The 23,011-nt window shown below is 39.3% G+C and overlaps 1 long non-coding RNA gene across 2 annotated transcripts in view; it reads left to right on the top strand.

Annotated features, from left to right (window-relative positions):
* Positions 1-23,011, top strand: part of LOC144581416 (uncharacterized) — a 138,299-nt gene that overhangs the window by 6,330 nt on the left and 108,958 nt on the right. For both annotated transcript variants that reach the window (XR_013532205.1, XR_013532206.1), the window contains exon 2: positions 794-963. This is a non-coding gene — a long non-coding RNA (uncharacterized LOC144581416). The remainder of the gene's footprint in view (positions 1-793; positions 964-23,011) is intronic.

The raw sequence follows: 23,011 nt of genomic DNA, 5'->3' as shown, positions 1-23,011 counted from the left end.
CCTGGCTTCCCACACTAGGTTGCCTCCTCATGTGAATGCTCTCCTCACCCACTCAGATATTAACTCTCTATGCTGGGCAGCCCTCTTGCCTGGACACCCTTTTTACCCTGCTAGGGTTTTTCACCTAGACATCTGCCTTGTTCTACCCCACATAATAATGGTCTGAATTGTTCAGAAAAGAAGGGATGGGGAAAAAAGGAGAAGTGAAAGATCTGTGATTGACTTTTGTACCTTACTTTTTCCCAAATGAGTTTATTATATGTGATTAAAAGGCAAATAAGATAAGGCTTTTGCCATCCAGAGGTTTACATTCTGGAAAGGGGACAAACATACAAAGATAGGAGAGTACAGTGTGTATTAGTCTGCTCTCATGCTGCTGTAAAGAAATATCTGAGACACGGTAATGTATAAAGAAAAGAGGTTTAATTGGCTCATGGTTCCACAGGCTAGTGCAGAAGCATAGCTGGGGAGGCCTTGGGAAACTTGTAATCATGGCAGAAGGTGAAGTGGAAGCAGGTTCATCTTACATAGCAGGAGTAGGAGGGAGAGAAGAGGGGCTGTGTATGGGGTGCAGTGGGTGGGGTGGTGGGACGTGCTATGCAATTTTAAACAACCAAATCTTGTGAAAATGCTATCATGACAATAGCACCAAAGGGGGAAATTCCCTCCCCATTATCCAGTCACCTCCAACCAGGTCCCACCTCTGCCACTGGGGATTGCAATTCAAAATGAGATTTGAGTGGGGTCACAGATCTAACCCATATCAGTGTGCTAACACAGTGCTCTTCTGCAGGTGCTGCAGCAACATGTTGGAACTATACCTATCTCAGTCTGGAGGTTTTGGTGGAGGCTTTTGGGAGGTGATGATGAGGAGCTCAGTCTTAAATAGGAGAATCTAACTAGGTAAAAAGAGGCTATGATATGTTGAACCCACATAACATTTGCATCAGATTATTCAGAAATGTAAGTAGCATAATATTAAAAGTTTTAGTATTACTAGGAAAACACAAATAGATTTAGTTTATTTAAAAGCCTTTTTAATGAGAAAAATCTTATTACATAAGCAGGTGGATCTTCTTTGGCTTTCTGCAAAACAAGGAAATTGGTTTAAGAATGAGTTCATGTTGCTTTGAGGTCCTGACACATGCCTGAATATGACCTACTACAACCACAAAAAATAATTTAAAATGATCCCCTAATGATTTTATAATGGAATACCTAATTTGCGCTGGAAATAAGCACAACAAACCTGACTATAAAGGAAAGGGAAGTTATTCTTTATATTTGGAATGTCTTTCAATTTCTTTTTAATTAAAAAAATCAGCCAAGAATATTGATAAAGAACGTTATCCTTGCTGTGGTGCCCTGAAGCTTGCCATGCTTCATGGCCAAGAGGGTCTACTTTGGAAAACATCATTCAATAGACATAAGAATCATATGTGAGTGAGACCTGTGTCTGATGGGAGGCTTAGAAACGGAATTAGAAAGTCTGTCCCTGGGAGTATTTGTTAGGAGCACAATTAGTTCTTTTAACTTGCCTTTCCTATGTACATGAAATAGGCTGTGAATATTTATCCTGGAAAAAAAGGCATATATAACATTGTTTATTGAAATCGAAATTAAATGAGTTATGGAATATTTTTCTAGTCTGAGAAAACATAAATATTTCTGATAGTGATTTTATAAGGCCAAGCAGAGTTGGTTTATAGAATGTATTCTGTGTTTTCATTTATTTACAGAGTACATTAAAAATTGGAAGTTAGTTCAGTGTGAGGAGAAACAGGCAATTTTGGTGGTCTCAGTCTGTTGGAAAGGCCCAGGTGGTGATTTTAGCTATCGATAGTGGTTAAGGCCCAGTTTTGCCATTTATAAAATCCATGGTCTTAGCCTACTTATTTCACATCTCTCAATATCAGTTTCCTCATATGAATAATACTGTTGAGAAAAATGATAACCTTTCCTCATAGCATCTTGTTTGCAGATTAGTAGACTGAATGAACTGTGGCTATAATACAGTTTCTCCACATAAAATTTATGTCCAAGTAACTTTATTTTAAAGAATGTCACCCCAATGCATCCGGTTATTTGCACTGAGTAATTCTGGAATTAAGATAATTTTACCTACAGAAAACATGAAAAATGAAACTTCTTCTAAGGCAACATATTAAAAAAGCAAAACATGAAACTTGCTAGATTTAGCTACTTAGTACTTAAGATTCACAGGAGTAGGGATAATATTTTTTATCTCTAATACAATGGTGATTACATAGTGAGAAATAGCTGCGTTGGTTGTTAATAGATTTGCCTGAGAATGATGCTTAAATTATGTGTTATCTTTAACTGCTCCTGTAAATAATGATGCTCTGTCTTTGTGTATTGAAATTACTTATGTAATCTGAGACATGACATTAAAGGGACCACTGATTGTGAGAAACATGATTCTATTAAATCAAGTTATACTGTTTTCAAATAAGTGTAGAATCTAATCTATATACTGCATTAGGGTCAAGACCATAACACTTTTGGAAAAGAAATTTTCAATTATAATAAACTAGAGTTCAGTTCCATTATTACTTTGGGAAACAGTTTTTTTTTTTCTTATAAATATAGTTACTCATCTAGCTATTGAAAAATGTTTTGTTCAGGCAATTTTTGGGTAAAATATTACAGGTTGTTTAATATCATATACGTTTTCATGGCTGCTTTTATGGTGTTTCTGCTAAAGTATTTTATGAAGTGGAAATGCTATTAAATCCTAAAACTAAATGAAAAATTAGCATAATTTAGACAAAACAAAAATATCTTATCATTTAGTTGGATTTTTTTTTTCAAAACAAATGCCTAACTTTAAAAATTAGAGCTACAGAGAGGACAGAGCAAGATGAAGCAATAGAAGGCTCCACTGATCGTCCCACCATGAATGAACATCAAATTTTGACAACTGTCTGTATGCAGACACCTTCATAAGAACCAAAAATCAGGTGAACACTCAATGTCCCTCGTTTTAACTTCATATAACTGAAATATGCACTGAAGGGGGTAGGAAAGAGTTGAATTGTATACATCACCCCAGCAGCAGCTGCATGGTAAAGACAGAGTATCTGCACTTCGTAGAGAGAGTACAGTTACTGGGGGACTTTGCATTGAACTCAGTGCTTCCCTGTCATAGTGGAAAGCAAAACTGTGCTGAACTCAGCTAGTACCTACCAATGGAGGGGGGCATTTGGACCAGCCCTAGCCAGAGGGGAAGGAAGTGCCCATAGCAGTGCCCAAAACTTGAGTTTAAGCAAGCCTTGCCACTGTGGGCTAAAGTGCTCTGGGTTGCTAAGTGAATTTGAAAGCCAATCTAGAATACACGGACTGGAATTCTTAGGCAATCTTGATGCTGTGTTGGGCTTAGATCCAGTGAAATGGTGCAGTGGGTGACCTAGTGAAACATCAGACAGGGTGGCTGGGGGAGGCTTGTGCCACCTCTCCTCACAACCCCAGGCAGTGCAGCTTGCAGCAACGAAAGTGATTCCTTCCTTCTACTTGAGAAGAGGAGAGAAAAGAATAAAGGGGACTTTGTCTTATACGTTGAATACCAGCTCACCCACAGTAGGAGCCCCCATCCCAGGCTCTGGCTCCTGGAAGACATTTCTAGACATACTTTGGGAAAGAAGGGAATCTGCTGCCTTGAAGAGAAGGAACCAGTCCTGGAATGATTCACCTCCTAATTAAAGTGCCCTTGTGTGCTGAATAACCAACAGCGATACTCAGGTAGTACACCATGGGCCTTGGATGAGACTCTGACACATGCTGGCTAAGGTATTAGCTCTGCCACAGTGGAGCTATCAGCTCTGCCACATTTATATATTGAATGCCTTTCTATTTCTTTTTAATTTTTAAAAATTCAGCTAAGAATATTATTAAAGAAGGTTTTCCTTGCTGTGGTGTCCTGAAGCTTACCACTTTGACCCATGTTGAATGGTTAAGAGGGTTTACTTTGGGAAAACATCATTCAGTACACATAAGCATCATGTGCAAGTGAGACCTATGTCTGATGAAAGGTACCACACAGGCTCTTTGGGTACCCAAGTACAGTCATAGGCTTGGATAGCATTTCTGGACCTGCCTTTGGCCAGAGGGCAAGCCACTGCTCCTGCCCTAAAAGGTGAATCCCAGGCTTGGTAATATTCACCACAAGCTGACTGATGAGCCCTTGGGCCATAAGTGAGTATCAGTAGTAGCCTGGCAGAACTTCCCATGGGCCAGTCATGGTGGTGGCCTTGGAGAGAGGATACTTTGCCTGTGGAAAAGGGAGGGATGAGTGGGAAGTGGTTTGAGTGCCAGCTTAGCTGCAGCAGAATACCAGGTAGATTTCTAAGTTTTTTAAATTTTGAGACAGGGTCTTACTCTGCCCAGGTTGGAGCGCAATGGAACAATCAGGGCTCACAGCATTCTTGACATTCTGGACTCAAGCAATCTTCCCACCTCAGCCCTCCAAGTAGCTGGGACTACAGGTACATGCCACCATGCCCTGGTGAATTTTTTTCATTTTCACTAGAGATGATGTCTTGCTATGTTGCCTGGGCGGGTTTTGAACTCTTGAGCTGAAGTAAGCCTCTGACCTTGGTCTCCCAAAGTGTTGGGATTATAAGTGTGAGCCACCATGCTCAGCCAATTTCTAAGGGTTTTTATTCTAATTCCTGGCTCCCAAACAGCATCTCTGGACCCTCTTGGGGCCTCGGAGACCTCACTGCCCTGAAGGGAAGGACACAAAGCTTTGGCTGACTTCAGCACCTGTTGTTTGAAGAGCCCTAGGACCTTGAGTGAGTATAGATGGTAGCCAGGTAGTGATTACAGTGGGCTTTGGGTGAAACCCAGTGGTTTGTTGGCTTCAGGTCTAACTCTAGGAAGATCCAATAGTGGTGGCCACATAGGTGCTTATATCACTGCACCTCTAGGTGCAGGCAGCTCAGTATAGAGATGCCATTTGTTTGGGAAAAAGTAAGGGAAGATAACAAGAGTCTGTGCCTAGTAACCCAGAGAATTCTTCTAGATCTTATCTGAGACCACTAAGATGGTACCTTCAGGAGTCTTCAAGAATCACAGCTTTACTGGGCTTGGGGCCCAAGTCCCTTCAAGTACGTGGACAGCCTTCCCAAGAAGGATAGGCACAGATTATGATGCCCAGGTTGCAAAGACCACAATAAATATCTAACTAGGTAATGCACAGACAACAATGAATATCTACAAATGAAGCTTGAAGACAAGAATGGTGACATCATTGATGCTTTACAAAAAGGTCGTGGTAACAATACCTCAAAGAAATCAGGAGTTTACAAACAAATAACTCATTTTAAGGGATGAGATGATGTTGAAGATGAGACCCGCAGCAGTAGACCATCCACATTAATTTGTGAGGAAAAAATTTACCTTGTTTGTGCCTGAATAGAAGAGGACTGACGATTGACAGCAAAAACAATAGCCAATGCCACAGCCATTTTGACTGGTATGGCTTACATAGTTCTGACTGAAAAAGCTGAGTAAACTTCTTACTTGGTGGCTACCAAAACTGTTGTGTACAGATTAGCTGCAGGCAGGAGTAGAGCTTTCAGTGCCATTTTAAACAAGCGGGATGAAGATCCTGAAGCATTTCTTCAAAGAATTGTAAAGGGAGATGAAACATGACTTTATCAATACGATCCTGAAGACGAAGCACAATCACAACAATGGCTACCAAGAAGTGGAATTGGGCCAGTCAAAGCAAAAGCAGACCAATCAAGAGCAAAGGTCATGGCAGCAGCTTTCTGGGGGATGGTCAAGGCCTTTTGCTTGTTGACTTTCTAGAGGGCTAAAGAAAAATAACATCTGTCTGTAAGGGTGTTTTGAGAAAGTTAGCCAAAGCTTTAGCTGGGAAAGCTTCGCCACATGATCCTTCTCCACCAGGACAGTACTCCTGTTCATTCCTCTCATCAGGTGAGTTTCAGTGGGAAATCATTAGGCATCTAGCTTACAGTCCTTATTTTGCTTCTTCTGTCTTTTTTCCCCCAATCTTAAAAAACTGTACTAATTTTTCTTTAGTTAATAATATAAAAAAAGACTGCATTGACATGTTTAAGTCCCCAGGACCCTCAGTTCTTCAGGGATAGACTAAATTGCTGGTATCTTCACTTACAAAAGTGTCTTAAACTTCATGAAGCTTATATTGAGAAGTAAAGTCTGTACTTTTAATTTTTATCTCTAATTCAACTTTCCACAAACTTTTCAAAGTCCTTGTGTATCTACTGAATGAATGTATGCATTTAAGAGAAAATGTATTAATTGTTGTGATTACATTTAAAGTTTATTTCATAAAAATATAAGTAACGTAAGCTGAATATGCCTTTTTTGTTTTCAAAATTAATTGCACCATTTTGATTACAAGAAGATAGATAAGCTCATCTAAGACAATAACCTGACACACGGCTGTCATGTGCTATAAAATTTCTCTCCAAAACATGGTATACAATGTTATACAAATTAGGTTTTGTGCGTTCATGTGTGCAGTTTTGGCTATTTATGGGCTTTTTCAGGTTAAAATGAACAGCGTTTATAATTACACCTTTCTTCTCAGGGTGACTAATTTTTAATTAGAAAATATTTTGCAATAGAGAAGTTAAGTGGATAATTTTCTGTTGGAGGAAAAAAGTTAGTGGTTGTTTCTTGTTTATTTTTTTGGAAAGTTCTCAAAAGGATTTTTCTCCCCCAGTTTTTAAGGACAAATATGGGGATTATAAGTAAGGAAATTATGCTGGGACTAAGGCCTATGGAATTCCCAGCTGATAAATGCATCTCTTTGTCAGATAATATGGCTATTTTGTGTAATGATTTTAAAAATTATGACAGTTATGTTTTCAGGGTATAATTTATTTTGCTGGAAATATTTTTTCCCTACATTTTAACTTTTAGGACTTGGGGTTATGTTGAGGTACTAATTTGAGATTATTGTAGCTTCTGAGCTTTTTGCTTGAAATGGCAGGTAGGGAAGACTTTGGTGATCTGACTTTCTATGAACTGTGTTAATTTTATGCCATATGTTGATCTCCTTGACTATGATCTTGTCTCGGCCTTATAACCTCAATTTCTGATGTAATTGTGCATCTGACAATTGGGCATTCTTCGTCTATCCTAAATTCAATTATCTTGGCTACAGCTATTCATCAGGAAGAGCCCAAACCTTCTCCCTGATATCTGGAAACAAGTTTCTTTAATAGCCTACAGAGAATTTTTGAATGCTGGCTCTTTTTATTTTCTTTTCACATGACAATTTTCAAAGGTGTTGACTGATAATTAGTAAATTGTTTTCAAAATTTTGTACCATAGATGCTTCAGAGAAGAAAGTTTCTAGGTTATATATGTGTGAAAAACATTGTGTAGTTTTCCTTTTCTCTTGATTTATGGTGTTTGTGAGTCATGTAGTTAAATAATCTGTTAGAATTTCCAATGCAGCATTATTATGGGAGACCAGGCTTTTACTCTGCTATTGTGGGTAAGTTTTGAAGCCATTTTCCTCTGCCCTGGGAGCTTTGAGCATATTGTAATATTATACTTTAGGGTAGGCCTGAAACTTCTTTAATTGCCATGTTTAAGTTTTCTGATCCACTAAAATTATATTCTTCACAAGTTTTGTTTTCCTCATTACTAGAGAACATTAGATAAGGGTTGGAGGAGCAGATTGAGTGAATTATAAGGGGCTGGATTAGGTAAGTGAGATAAATAGTATGCTTTTTTCACTTTGGTGGATATTCCTTTTGTCATTTCTCCAAATAAAAGCATAGGAAATATCTCATGGTTGGGATTAGTGGCAGGTGGCAGAGACACTGAGGACCAGCTATGCCATCTGAGTCTGTTTGCTGAGTCAGCCTTACGATTTATGAACAGGGTCTACAGAGATGGCTACATGGGCATGGGCTGAGGAGGAAATTGTGATGAAGGCTGATAAGCAAGATGTTCTGAGGCTGGAATGACACTTTCATACTTTGTTGTATGTATATGTATATAGTATATATGCATACTATAAATAAAGACACTTAGAAATTTTTTAGTACCTTTATTCCACACTATGCCTTTATCTTCTACCTTCCCCTTATAGTGGAATTAACTTCATATGGGAATCCTTTGGGTATCTCAGAAAGTGTCTTTCTAAATCTAGACTCCTGAGATAATTCAAAAATTATTTCAATTATCCCACAATTAAACTGTACAGTTCAGTGTTATTTCATCTTAGAATTTTTCATGCCTGATTCCTATTGACACTGACAGAACCAGGATACTAAAAAGCACACTTTGAAAATTGTTACAAGTATCTAAATACTCCTGGGGGTCATTTTGTGGTTTATTTAAAATACAGGAGGTATGTTTTCAAATGAGGATTATTTCTAAAAATTTTATACTTTGTTTTACTTTTGATGCCTAGATGTTCATGAGTCAATAAATAACATATTTAGTTCATAGTTACTGTATTAGTTTCAATACCATGAGAAAAATTACCACAAATGTGGAGGCTACAGAAAAAACGCATTTTTTTTCTACTTGCATACCACATAACACTTCTGACACTAGATGTGTGAGAAATTTTCCTCATATACCAAGCAATTCTCCATGGGTGTCTTATAATTCAATTCAATTCCAACACTATCTACCTGGAGGTAGGGTTAGTTACCACATATTAAGGGCTCGGTTTCACAAGACTGCCCCCAACTTTAGATGCCAGTCTCAAGTACTAGGTTGTCATGCTTTTGGACAACTGACTGTAAATCAGCTTCCCCACAGTCCCCTCCTCAGGTTCAATTAGTTTGCTAGAGTGGCTTTTGGAACTCAGGGAAACACTTTACTTACGTCTACCCATTATATTATAAAAGATATTACAAAGGATACAGATAAATAGCCAGATGGAATAGACAAGGTATGTGAAAAGGCAAGGTACAGGACAAAGTTTGTGGAAAGGGATTAGGAACTTCTGTGCCTCTCTTGGTGCTCCACCCCGCAGCACCTCTATGTGTTCAGCAACTGGAAAGCTCTCCACATCCTATCTTTAGGACTTTTAATGGAGGCTTCATTATATAAGCATAATTAATTACACATTGGCCATTGGTGACCAACTTAACCCATTCCTTTCCCCAGAGCTCAGGAAGTGGTGCTCAAAGTTCTAACCCTCTAATCACACAGTAAATTTCTCTACAGTCAGCCCCCATTCTGAGTTATCCAAGTGCCCACCAAGAGTCTCCTCATTAGAAGGAAAGATTTTTCTATCAAAGAGGAAATTCCAAGGGATTTAGGAGTTCTGTTGCAGAACTAGGGGGCAGAGAATAAATCTTTCTTACTATATCATTGGCGTAAAACCAACAAAATTATTGTCTTAACAGTATTGAAGGTCAGAAGTCTTACAATCTAGGTGTCAGTAGGGCTGCATTGCTTCTAGAAGCTCCCAGGAAGAATCTATATCTTTCCATTTCAGCTTCTAGAGATCACCTGCATTCTGTGGTTAGTTCCTTGCATCACTCCAACCTCTGCTTCTGTCATTATCTCTCCTCTCTCTGACACAGAGCTGTCTGCCTCACTGTTATAAAGACCCTTGTGAATATACTGAACCCACTCAACCCAAAATATTTTCACCACCTCAAGGTCCTTATCTGAAGCACATCTGCAAAATCCCTTTTGCTGTGTTTAGTAATATATTCACAGTTTTTGGGGATTGGTATGTGAACATTCTTGTAGGGGGCATTATTCTGTCCTCCAGAGTCATATAGTGCAAGAAATTATGAAACTGCTCATCTCTGAGCTAGGGTATCTTATGGTAAATTAACGTCATCACTAGAAACCAAATAGTTTTTCTTACACATTTTTTTGAGGAGCACCAACTGCTAAAATTACACAGGTGAATATTATTATAGAATGTGCTTAGTAGCTGTTCTCTCTCTGTCATAACTAACTATATTGGTTTATTTTTGCTTGTATCATGACATCTTTATTCAAAATATATCAGTAGAAATCACTAAAATATAAGTACATTCCCCCATGGCCCAAATAATAGTGCTCTATTTTACAAATAAACATAAGGAAATTGTTACAGGCTCTAACAGGAGAAATTTATATTAGATAAAAGTTTTCTTAAGCAAATGATTATTGAGTGAGAGCAACCAAATGAAATTCTAAACATCTTCCAAAATAGAGTTCACAGAATATGAAAATAAATGGTAGAAAAGATATTTTTATGATGGTAGCTAGAAATTTCTTTTCAATTTATTTTTGATGAAAAATATGGTAGTCCTCACACAAAATTTCTGTCTTTACAATTTTTCTCTGTGGTGCCAAAGAGTCTAAAACTCCTCTGAGTAAGGAAGCATATTACTTCCTTTGCCCTCCTCCCAGTTTTCTGTTTAAATCCTGCTGCTGCCAAGCCTGAGTGGAAAATCACTCCATTGCCAGTTGGCAACTTGCATGACTCTTGGCCAAGAAAGTTATTTAAGCAACTTTGAAATCTACTTACATTTTCAGAGCTGTGTGTGTGTGTGGTAACACCAGTGCTCTTGAAAACACTGGGAGGCACACCATTCTCCCTGACATGCTCTCAAATATGACATAAGTTTCATGTCATGGATACAAGTATAACCCAAGAGCCCAGAGGGGAGTCTTAGGCTCCCTCTGGTGAGCTTCCTGCCATAAATTTTAGGAGGACTGTTATTATTATTAGCACACATTAATTAGCACTAACTCTATGCTAAGAATTGTGCTAAGCCTTCATTGCATTTTTTTATTTAGTTCTCAGAACAGCTCTCTAAGAGGATTACTGCTATTATCTCTACTTTATGAATGAAGAAACTATGATGTAAGAAGTCATCACTAGCCCAAGATCACATGGTTTGTCGGAGTTGTGATTAAAATATTTGTGTGTTTGACTTTAAAGCCTATAGTGTTAACCTTTATGCTGTGATTTATGCACATTTGTGTCTATGCAGGGAGCCAGATGTTGTTCCTAAGAGCTCACATTTTAAAAATACATACATTGTTCTGATATAAGGTAATATGTAGGATTTCTGTTCCCTATCAACTAGATTGCCTTTATGTTCTGAAAAGAAATATAACTCTAATATTACTTTGAGATTTATGTGGCATCATTGGGGCATAGCGTTAGGGGAAAAAGAATAACTTTAAATTATTTTGATGAAAAGTAGCATAACAGGCAGATATACTGATGCCAGGAGTGAGGAAATGGGTCTTATGCTCTGGTTCCACTTTGACTGATATTGGGACTTTGGAGAGCTGCTCAGTATTTAAATAGTTTTGAATTGGGACTTTGGAGAGCTACTCAGCATTTAAATAGTTTTGAATTTTTTTCTTTACATTAAGATATAAATAAACATAACATTATGATTAAATGTAGAAGATTTGAATTATCTGTCTAAAGGAGGTTGACCAGCAACTAGATCCTAGGCTTATAATATCTAAGTAACCTAGCTGCCATTCAAGCTGAACTTGTCCACGGCCAGGGGATAGATTGTTATTTCTTACAAACGGAGGAAGGAAGCCCAGGCTGGCCCGTATTCCTACAGGTCCTTAGCCCATACCTCCTTCGTGCCTGACTGAGCCCTCATCCTGCCTTGGAGCACAGATTTGGGTTTTGTTTCCACGTTAGCTTTTGACCAGTTCACTGTGTCAGTTTGGCTGTGTGCTTAGGCTGTGTTTGTAGTTTGTTACACTCCTCATCCATCCTTGCTTGCCACTATCATTTTGGATATTGCCTTTAACTCCCTTTCATTTGGCTTAACTGCAGAATCCATTACAAGTACATATCTGGTATTCCAGCTCTGGTTACAGTGAAAAACTCTTAACCCAAAGCTAAGTGCTTATCTGAGAGAACCAAGTGCTGTGTGGTCAAAAAGTCACTCTGAATTAGAGGAAAATGTTTAAAACTGTTTATTATTCATAACTCTATATTTAATCATATAATGATACTTATATATATAATTATCTTTAAGAATTTGAACCTGCTATATTTGTTTATTTCCTCCTTTTGTCTTATTTTTCTTTCTTTTTTCTCCCTTCCCTCCCTCCCTCTCTCGCTTTTATTTTTAAGTTTTATTTTAAGTTCAGGGGTATGTGTGCAGGTTTGTTATATAGGTAAGCTTGTGTCATGAGTGTTTGTTGTACAGATTATTTCATCACTCAGGTATTATGCCTATTACCCACTCGTTATTTTTCCTGATCCTCTCCCTCCTCCATGCCTATGTTCAGAATGGTATTGTCTAGGTTGTCTTTCAGGGTTTTTATAATTTTAGGTTTAAAATTTTAAAATCTTTAATCCATCTTCAATTGATTTTTGTATATGGTATATGAAAGGGTTAATTTCAGTCTTCTGCATATGGTTAGTCAGCTATCCCAGCAGCATTTATTGAATAGGGAGTCTTTTCCCCATTGCTTGTTTTTGTCAGCTATGTCCAAGGTCAGATAGTTGTAGGTGTGCAGCCTTATTTCTGGATCCTCCGTTCTTTTCCATTAGTGTGTCTGATTTTGTACCAATACCATGGTATTGTGGTTACTGTAGCTCTGTAGTAGAGTTTGAAGTTGGGTAATTTGATGCCTCCAGCTTTGTTCTTTTTTCCTTAGAATTGCTTTGGCTATGCAGGCTCTTTCTTGGTTCCATATGAATTTTTATTTTATTACTATTATCTTTTAAGTTCTGGGGTACATTTGCAGATCATGCAGGATTGTTACATAGGTATACACATGAGATGGTGGTTTGCTGCATCCATCCCCCAGTCACCTACATTAGGTATTTCTCCTAATGTTATCCCTCCCCCCACCCCCTGCTATCCCTCCATTAGCACCCCTACACCCCAACAGCCCTGGTGTGTGATGCTCCCCTCCCTGTGTCCATGTGTTCTCATTGTTCAACACCCACTTATGAGTGAGAACCTGTGGTGTTAGGTTTTCTGTTCTTGTGTCAGTTTGCTGAGAATGATAGTTTCCAGCTTTATCCATGTCCCTGCAAAGGACATGAACTCATCCTTTTTATGGCTGTATAGTATTCCATGGTTTTTATGTGCCACATTTTGTTTATCCAATCTATCATTGATGGGCATTTGGGTTGGTTCCAAGTCTTTGCTTTGTAGACAGCGCTGCAAGGAACATATGTGTGCATGTGTCTTTATAATAGAACAATTTGTAATCTTTTGGTGATATAATCAGTAATGGGATTGCTGGGTCTAATGGAATTTCTATTTCTAGGTCCTTGAGGAATTGCTACACTGTGTCCACAATGGTTGAACTAGTTTACACTCCCACAAACAATGTGAAAGCGTTCTTATTTCTCCACATCCTCTCCAGTATCTGTTGTCTCTAGATTTTTTAATGATCACCATTCTAACTGGCGTGAGATGGTATCTCAATGTGTTTTGTTTTAAAGTATTTTTTTCTAGGTCTGTGAAGAATCTCAGTGGTAGTTTAATAGGAATAACACTGAATCTATAAATTGCTTTGGGTAGAATGACCATTTTAACAATATTGATTGCTTCTATCCGTGAGAATAGAATGTTTTTCCATTTGTTTGTGTCATCTCTAATTTCTTTGAACAATGTTTTGTAATTCTCATTGTAGGGATCTTTCACTTCCCTCGTTAGCTGCATTCCTAGGCTTTACTTTTTTAGTTTTTATTTTTGTAGCAGCTGTGAATAGGATTGCGTTCCTGATTTGGCTCTTGGTTTGGTTGTTGCCGGTTATAGGAGTGCTAGTTATTTTTGTACATTGATTTTGTATCCTATGACTTTGCTAAAGTTTTTTTATCAGCTTAAGAAGCTTTTGGGTTGAGACTAATTTGTTTTCTTTATAGAGAATCACGTTGACTGCTAATAGGGATAGTTTGACTTCCTGTCTTCCTGTTTGGATGCCCTATCTCTTGCCCGATTTCTCTGGTGAGGGCTTTCACTACCATGTTGAATAGGAGTGATGAGAGAGAGCATCCTTGTCTTGTGCTGGTTTTCAGGGGGAATACTTTCAGTTTTTGCTCATTCAGTAAAATGTCTGTGGGTTTGTCATAGATGGCTCTTATTATTTTGAGGTATGTTCCTTCAATGCCTAGTTTATTGAGAGTTTTTAACAGTAAGCAATGTTGAATTTTTTAAAAGACTTTTTTGCATCTATTGCAATCATCATGTGGTTTTTGCCTTTGGTTCTGTTTATGTGATGAATCACATTTATTGGTTTGCATATGTTGAACTAACCTTCTGTCCCAGGGATACAGCCTACATGACCAGGGTGGGTAAGCCTTTTCTTGTGCTGCAGAATTTGAATTGCCAGTTTTATCTTGAGGATTTTTACCTCAGTGTTCATCAAGAATATTGGCCTGAAGTCTTCTTCTTTTGCTATGTCTCTGCCAGGTTTTGGTATTAGGATGATGCTGGCCTCATAGAGTGAGTTCGGGAGGAGTCTCTTTTCTTAAATTTTTTAGAATGGTTATAGCAGGAATGGTACCACCTCTTCTTTGCACATCTGGAAGAATTCAGCCATGAATCTGTGTGGTTGTGGGCTGTTTTGTTTGGTAGATTATTTATTACTGACTCAATTTTAGAACTGGTTATTGGTTTGTTCAGGGATTCAACTTCTTACTGATTCAGTCTTGGGAAGGTGTATGTGTCCAGTAATTTATCAGTGTCTTCTCGATTTTCTGGTTTATGTGCATAGAGGTGTTCATAATATTTTCTGATGGTTGTTTGTATTTCTGTGGGGTCAGTGGCAATAGTCCCCCTTGTCTAATTGTGTTTATTTGAATCTTCTCCTTTTTCTTCTCTATTAGTCTAGCTGGTGGTCTATTTTGTTAAATTTTTTTTTTTTTTTTTTTTTTTTTAGACAGATTCTTCCTTTGTTGCCCAGGCTGGAGTGCAGTGGCCCAATCTCAGTTCACTGCAACCTCCACCTCTTGGGTTCACGTGATTCTCTGCCTCAGCTTCCCAAGCAGCTGGAATTACAGGCGACCACCACCACGCCTGGCTAATTTTGATATTTTTAGTAGAGATGGGGTTTCCCCATCTTGGCCAGGCTGGTCTTGAACTCCTGATCTCATGATCCAGCCACCGCGGTTTCCCAAAGTGCTGGGATTATAGGTGTGAGCCACTGCACCAGCCTATTAATTTTTTTTTTTTTTAAACACAGCTCTGGATTCATTGATGTTTTGAATGAATTTTTGCATCTCAATTTCCTTCAGTTCAGCTCTGATTTTGATTAATTGTTGTCTTCTGCTATCTTTTGAGTTTGTTTTCTCTTGGCTCTCTAGTTCTTTTAGTTGTGATACTAGGTTGTTAAATTGATACTTTTCTAAATTTTGATGTGGGCATTTAGTGTTATAAATTTCCCTCTCAACACTGCCTTAGCTGTGTCTAGAGATTCTGGTATGTTGTATCTTTGTTCTCATTCATTTCAAATAACTTCTTGATTTCTGTCTTAATTTCATTATTTGTGCAAAAGTAATCCAGGAGCAGGTTATGAATTTTAATGTAACTGTATGGGTTTTTTTCCCCTAGAAATAATTTATTTTTTATCTATTTTTATTGTACTTTAGATTCTAGGGTACATGTGCATATCATGCAGGATTGTTGCATAGGTACATATATGACAATGTGGTTTGCTGCCTCCATCCCCCCATCACTTATATCTGGCATTTCTCCTCTAGTTATCCCTCCCAAACTTCCCTACTTCCCACTGCCCTTCCCCTAATACCCTCCCAAGAAATCTTAGTGTGTGATGGTCCCCTCCCGGTATCCATGTGTTCTCATTGTTCAGCACCCACCTATGAGTGAGAACATGCCGTGTTTGATTTTCTCTTGTGTCAGTTTGCTGAGAATGATGGTTTGCAGATTCATCCATGTCCCTACAAAGGACACAAACTCATCATTTTTTATGGCTGCATAGTAATCCATGGTGTATATGTGCCACATATTCCTTGTTCAGTCTATCATCGATGGGCATTTGGGTTGGTTCCAGGTGTTTGCTATTGTAAACAGTGCCACAATGAGCATACATGTGCATGTGTCTTTATAATAGAATGATTTATAATTCTTCTGATATATATCCAGTAATGGGATTGCTGGTTTGAGTGAATTTCTTTTTTTTTTTTTTGAGACGGAGTTTCACTCTTGTTACCCAGGCTGGAGTGCAATGGCATGATCTCAGCTCACTGCAACCTCAGCCTCCTGGGTTCAGGAAATTCTCCTGCCTCAGCCTCCTGAGTAGCTGGGATTACAGGCACACACCACCGGGCCAAGCTAATTTTTTGTACTTTTAGTAGAGACGGGGTTTCACCATGTTGACCAAGATAGTCTCGATCTGTTGACCTCGTGATCCACCCACCTTGGCCTCCCAAAGTGCTGGGATTACAGGCTTGAGCCACCGCGCCCAGCCTTGAGTGAATTTCTTTGTCTTGATTTCTACTTTGTGTTGTGGTCTGAGAGAGTGGTCATTATGATTTCAGTTCTTTTGCATTTGCTGAGGAATGTTTTGTATTTTATTATGTGATTGATTTTAGAGTATGTGCCATGTGGCAGTGAGAAGAATGTATATTCTGTTGTTTTTGCGAGGAGAGTTCTATGAGTGTCTATCAGGTCCATTTGATTTAGTGCTGAGTTCAGGTCCTGAATATCTTTGTTAATTATCTGTCTCAATGATGTATGTAATACTGTCAGTGAGGTGTTGAAGTCTCCCACTATAATTGTGTGTGAGTCGAAGTCTCTTTGAAGCTAAGAACTTGATTTATGAATCTGGGTGCTCCTGTGTTGGGTGCATATATATTTAGGATAATTAGGTCTTCTTGTTGAATTAAACCCTTTATCATTATGTAATGCCCTTTTTTGTCTTTTTTGATCTTTATTGGTTTAACATCTTTTTTGTCTGAAACTAGGATTGCAACCCTTGCTTTTTTTCTGTTTTTTCATTTTCTTGGTATATTTTCCTCCATCCCTTTATTTTGAGCCTATGTGTGTCCTTGTGTGTAAGACGGGTCTCTTGAAGACAGCATACCAACAAGTCTTGGTTCTTTATCCAGCTTGTCACTCTATGTCTTTTAATTGGGGCATTTAGCATATTAATATTCAATGTTAGAACTGATATGTATGGATTTGATCCTGTTATCATGATGTTAGATGGTTATTTTGAAGACTTATTTAGTGGTGGCTTTATAATGTCAGTGGTCTGTGTACTTCAGTGTGTTCTGTAGTGGATAATCTTTCCTTTTCACATTCAGTGCTTCCTTCAGAAGCTCTTATAAGGAAGGTCTGTTGGTAATGAATTCCCTCAGCACTTACTAGTCTAAAAAGAATCTTATTTCTCCTTTGCTTATGAAGCTTTGTTTGGCTGGATATGAAATTCTGGGTTGAAATTTCCTTTCTTTATGAATGTTGAATTTGACCCTAATCTCTTCTGGCTTGTAGGATTTCTGCTGAAAGGTCTGCTGTTAGTCTGATGGGCTTCCCTTTGTAGGAAGGAGAAAAATGTTAAATGTAGCTAGAGAGAAAGGTGAGAGACTTGACTTGCTGTATGAATCTGGCTGCCTTTAACATTTCTTTTTAGCTGCCTTTAAGATTTTTAAAATTTCATTTTGACCTTGGAGAATCTGGTGATTATGTGTCTTAGGAATGATCTTCTTGTTAAGTATCTTACTAAGATTTTCTGCATTTCCTGAATTTGAATGCTGGCCTCTCTAGCTAGGTTGGCGAAATTCTCATGGATGATATCATGAAATATGTTTTCCAAGTTGGTTCCCTTCTCCCCATCTCTTTCAGGGACACCAGTGAATCATAGATTTGGTCTCTTTACATAATCCTTATTTCTCAGATGTCCATTCCTTTTCATTCTTTTTTTTTCTATTTTTGTCTGACTGTCTTATTTCAAAAAGCCAATCTTCAAGCTCTTAGATTCTTTCCTCCACTTTAGTCTATTCTTCTATTAATACTTGTGATTACATTATGAAATGTAATGTAATGTAATCGTAAGTACTCTAGTAGTGTGTTTTTCAGCTATATCAGGTCAGTTACATTCTTTCTATCCTATTTTTTGTATGTCAGCTCCTGCATTGTTTTATCATAATTCTTAGCTTCCTTAGGTTGGGTTTCAACCTATACCGATAGCTCAATGATCTTGGTTCCTATCTATATTCTGGATTCTATTTTTTTCATTTCAGCCATCTCAGCCTGGTTCACAACCCTTGCTGGAGAAGTGATGTGGTCGTTTGTAGGAAAGAGAGCACTCTGGCTTTTTGATTTGTCAGTGTTGTTGTGTTGGTTCTTCCTTATCTTTGTGGGCTTATATTCCTTCAATATTTGAGGGTTTGGTTGTGGTATAAGGTGGTTTCAGCCAACTAACTTCATTTCTGGAAGATTTTAGGGGGCCAACACTAAAATCTTCCCAAAGCTAACTCTGGGAGACTTGTATTGGCTCTTACTTCATTCTCTGGCTCCTTGAAGTTAGGAATTCACTGTGTTGGGGAGTGGAAGAGGTAAGGTGCCCTTGGGCTGCTGGTCACTATACTCTGAGGGGTGGTGTTAGCCAAAGTGTTTTGTAGTGTGGTGACAGTGACTTGTTTGCACGTGCCAGCAGCAGCAGTAGTGGCAGTGCAATGGGGTGTATACTTATTGACTGCAGCGGAGTCCTAGTGTGTGCTGGGATACCTTCCTCCCTACATGTGTTCACTACAGTGGTGGAGGCAACATAGCTTGGGGTAACATGGAGTTTGCCTCTGCTGGCGACTGCGTATGGGGTTGCACTGGTGGTGGTGTTGGCTCAGGTGTCGGGAGCTGGTGGGTACAGGTCTGTTTGCCTTCTCTGTGCACTGCAAGCAGGAGTGCTTGCTTGGGTTGGGGAGGATCTGTTGTTCTTTGACCCTAGTCTCACTCCTGCTCCAGTGTTAGTACAACTGTGGGAAATTGGTGGGGGTGAGGCTGGTTGGCTCTGTGCCTTCCAAGGCTCAGTTTGTGGTGGTGGTGGTTGGCAGGGGCAGGGGGTGGACTGCACTCCCACCACAGGAGTGGCAGGGTGCAGTGCATGCACACTGGTGTGCTGGTGAAGCAAGGAAAGCAAAACCTACCCATGCAGGTATGTGCAAGCAAAACAATGTGGGTTATTGCTATGTACCTGAGGGAAGTTGCAGTGTGGGAAAGGAGCATGTGAGCTAGGGTATGGCCAGGGGTGTGCCCCCTGCTGGAGCTCTCCACCAGTCAAGTGCAGAAGCTATGATGCAAGTTCCCAGGGTACCTGAGGCTGCCCTGCAAACAGGCATGGCCAGGCTGGGGACCTGGGAGAGGGCTGACTAAGGAGTGCTCAAGTCAGACCATCCCTATCTGATGGTCAAGACTGCCCTGCAGTGTTCACAACTGGCAGTTCTCCTAGGGCAAAGTCTCTTATGTGAATAAGTTGAGCCTGAGGTGGTAGCCATCCCTGGCTGTGGTTTGCTACAGATGCTCCTGGACCAAACCTTCTTGGCTCTACATAAGCTGGCTTGCTGTCCCTACCACTTCTCTAAGCAACTCTCCTTGCTAACTCATGTCCATGATGGTTGTCAGATCTCCTCTGCCTTGGTTTTAGAGGCCTGTGGCAAGAGTGTGTTGCTCCTTGCCAGTTCAACTCACCCATTTCCCTGGAGACTTGGGGTCCAGGAACAAGTCCAGGTGTGTAGGTTTCCTGGCCTTCTCCTCCTTCAGCTCCACTTCTGTGTCTTCCCTCCATCCACTCTTGGTGATTTCCCTCTGGAGATCTGTGAGGAACATGTCACTGTGTCAGTTGTCTTGGCCTCTCAGTGGCAGCTGTTCCTCCTGGCTACACCTAGTCAGCCACCTTGCCCCCAAATTTCCCTCCTTTTCTTCTTCATTTCTGGAAATTTCAGGAAGGTTTGAACTAAAAGTTGTGAATTAGAAGTTCTAGGGTAATGGAATACTTCAATACATTACTGTGTTTAGGAGAGTTTCAGATTACTTTTTTAAAAAGGCTAACTGGGCAAAGTTTGGGAAGGTTGCTCATAAGGGCTACTCCAAAACTGCTACCTTTATTGAGCTCCAACCAAAACTATAAAGATTTAGAAAAAAAAAATCCTAGTTTATTTTTTCTTTCATTTGTATATGTATTGGTCAAGGTTCCCCAGAGAAACAGAAATAATAGGATATTTATAGCTATATAGAAAAAGGTTTATTATCAGGAATTGGTTTATTATAATATGAATGCTGAGAAGTCCTATGATCTGCTCCCCTCAAGCTGGAGAACCAGAAAAGCTTGTTGTATAGTTTAAGTTCAAGCCTGAAGGCTCAAGGAGAGCTAATGTTATAAGTTTCTGTCTGAATCTGAAGACCAGAGAAACAGAAGTGCTGTCTATGAACAAGAGAAAATAGATGTCTCAGTTCAAGAACAGAGAGATAATTCACCTCTCCTCTGCCTTTTGGTTCTTTTGGGAGCCCTCTGTGAATTGGATAATGGCCATCTGTACTAGTGAGGGTGATATTCTTTCTCACTGTATCAATTCAAATGTTCATCTCTTCCAGAAACATCTTCATTGACATACCTGGAAATGTTTTACAAGCTATTTAGGCATCCCTTAGCCCAGTCAAGATGTGAAATTAATCATTTTAAGTCCATTGCTTGTCAGCTTGGCAACCATCCATATCTTTTTAAGCCATATTTAATCTTCAAATAAGGATTTAAAAAGCTTAATATGATAATAATAGGTTAGATGATATTTGGGCACAACCAGAAATGAACTAATTCCTTCCCTAAAAGAAGAGGTGAAGTTGGCAGGGCACAGTGACTCACACCTGTAATCCCAGCATTTTGGGAGGCTGAGGCAGGTGGATCACTTAAGGTCAGGAGTTTAAGACCAGCCTGGCCAACATGGTGAAACCCCGTCTCTACCAAAAATACAAAAATTAGCTGGGTATGGTAGTACCTAAGTATAATCCCAGCTACTCAGGAGGCTGAGGCATGAGAATCACGTGAGTCCTGGAGGCAGAGGTTGCAGTGAGCTGAGATCCTGCCATTGTACTCCAGCCTGGGCGAGGGAGTGAGACTCTGTTGCAATAAATAAATAAATAAATAAATAAGTAAATTTTAAAAAGTGGTTAAGTCCTTGAGTGATGTTTACTTTTCTTCTGATATCCTACAACTAAAATACGGTGATGTGAAATGCACAACACTTAAAATATTGTTATAAAGTCAATATATGTTATGTTAAATGAAAAGGAAAAAGGAAGAAAGAAAGCAAAGATATTTGTTGAATATATGTATATATACATGCAAACATATTTATAACCAAATAAGGAGAAAATACTAATGACATTTACAATCTTCATTTCTGTGACTGGTCTCATGGTCATAGCTGGCATTTATAATCATCTTTTCCTATTACTCATTGTGTTTTCCCATTGCCTTCAGTTGACCATGGTTCTTTAGCAGGTGGGGTGACCCAAACCTTTATTCCTGAAGGGTGTGAGCCATTCGTAGTCCTGCCTGGATTGGGTTGTTATACTTTTTCATTGACCTTAATCACAGCATATGATAATACTAAGAGATGCCTTAAGGGATCTCTGGTATTCCAGATATACTCTTACCTCTGTTGGGAGTAGCAGTCCACGCCAGCTGACCTCACAACTTTCTTCTCTGCCTGTTAACTAAGTCATGAGGAGCCCAAAATGCCTGGGTGGCAGTCTTAATTTTTAGTTCTGTGAAATCATTGTTGTATCTTTAGTGGAAGCATTCCTTCCTCCGAATCTAAGAGCTGTTGGCCAGCAGATTCAAGAACAGGAGGCAAAAATTTTGTTGATGGGTCACTGGGGATAATGGTGAGTGGTGACACTCCCATTTTTACTCCTTGATTCATTGACTCATGAATCTTAGCTATTGGAGAAACAGTATCATATATTGGACATTGATTCAGAGTACATACAGCCTTCCTTGGGAGGACTTTGACCCAGCCCTGCAAGGTATTGCTACCTAGCTGGTACTGTAACTGTATCTTCCAAGGGCCATTTCATTATTCTATGAAGCCAGCTCCTTCAGGAACATGGTAAGACCAACAAATTCCATGAGCATGAGTCCATTTCTGTACTTCTTTTGCTGTGAATTGAGTTCTTTGATCAGACACAATGCTATGTGGAATACCATGTTGGTGGATAAGGCTTTCTGTAAATCCACTAATGATGGATTTGGCAGCAGCATTATTTTCAGGGAAGGGAAATGTATATCTAGAGAAAGTATCTATTCCATTAAGGCTACAGCATTGTCCCTTCTGTGATGGAAGCAGTCCAATATAATTATCCTGCCGCCAGGTAATTGATCACTCGGGAATGGTGCCATAGTGGGGGCTCAAAGTTGGTCTCTGCTGCTGGCAAGTTGGGCACTCAATGGTAATTTTAGCCAAGTCAGCCTTGCTGAGGGGAAGTCCATGTTGCTGAGCCACGCATACTCCATTCCTGCCACCATGGCCACTTCGTTCACAAATCCATTGTGCAATGACAGTGGTGGCTTTAGAAAGAGGCTGACTGGTATCCATAGAATGAATCATTCTATCCACTTGATTATTAAAACTCTTCTCAGTTGAGGTCAGCTTTTGGTGAACATTCACATGGGGCACAAATAACTTCACATTGTTCACCCATTCAGAGAGATCTTTTCACATACCTGTCTACTCCAAATTTCTTTGTCACCAATTTTTAAAAGGGTGACATCTAACCATTTCTTCTTCCAAGCAAAGTGTACAACCAAGTACATTGCCCAAAGTTCTGCCCAGTGGAAGGATTTCCTTTCACTGCTGTCCTTCAGGAATGTCCTAGAGAAGGACTAAAGTGCCTCAGCTGTCCACTTTTGGGTAGTCCTGCGTATCATGCAGACAGAATAATTGGTAAACCAGTTCCAGGTCTTCTCTTCCTCTGTCAACTGATTATATGCGATAATAGGTGCAGGCTAGCAAGAGAAGGTATTATAGTAGAAGTGGGGACCATGGGCGTTGGGGCCACTTCTTTAT

This window comes from Callithrix jacchus, chromosome 2 (genome assembly GCF_049354715.1).
Source record: "Callithrix jacchus isolate 240 chromosome 2, calJac240_pri, whole genome shotgun sequence".
In the NCBI taxonomy this organism is placed as follows: domain Eukaryota; kingdom Metazoa; phylum Chordata; class Mammalia; order Primates; family Cebidae; genus Callithrix; species Callithrix jacchus.
This window is presented reverse-complemented; position numbering and strand designations above follow the sequence as displayed.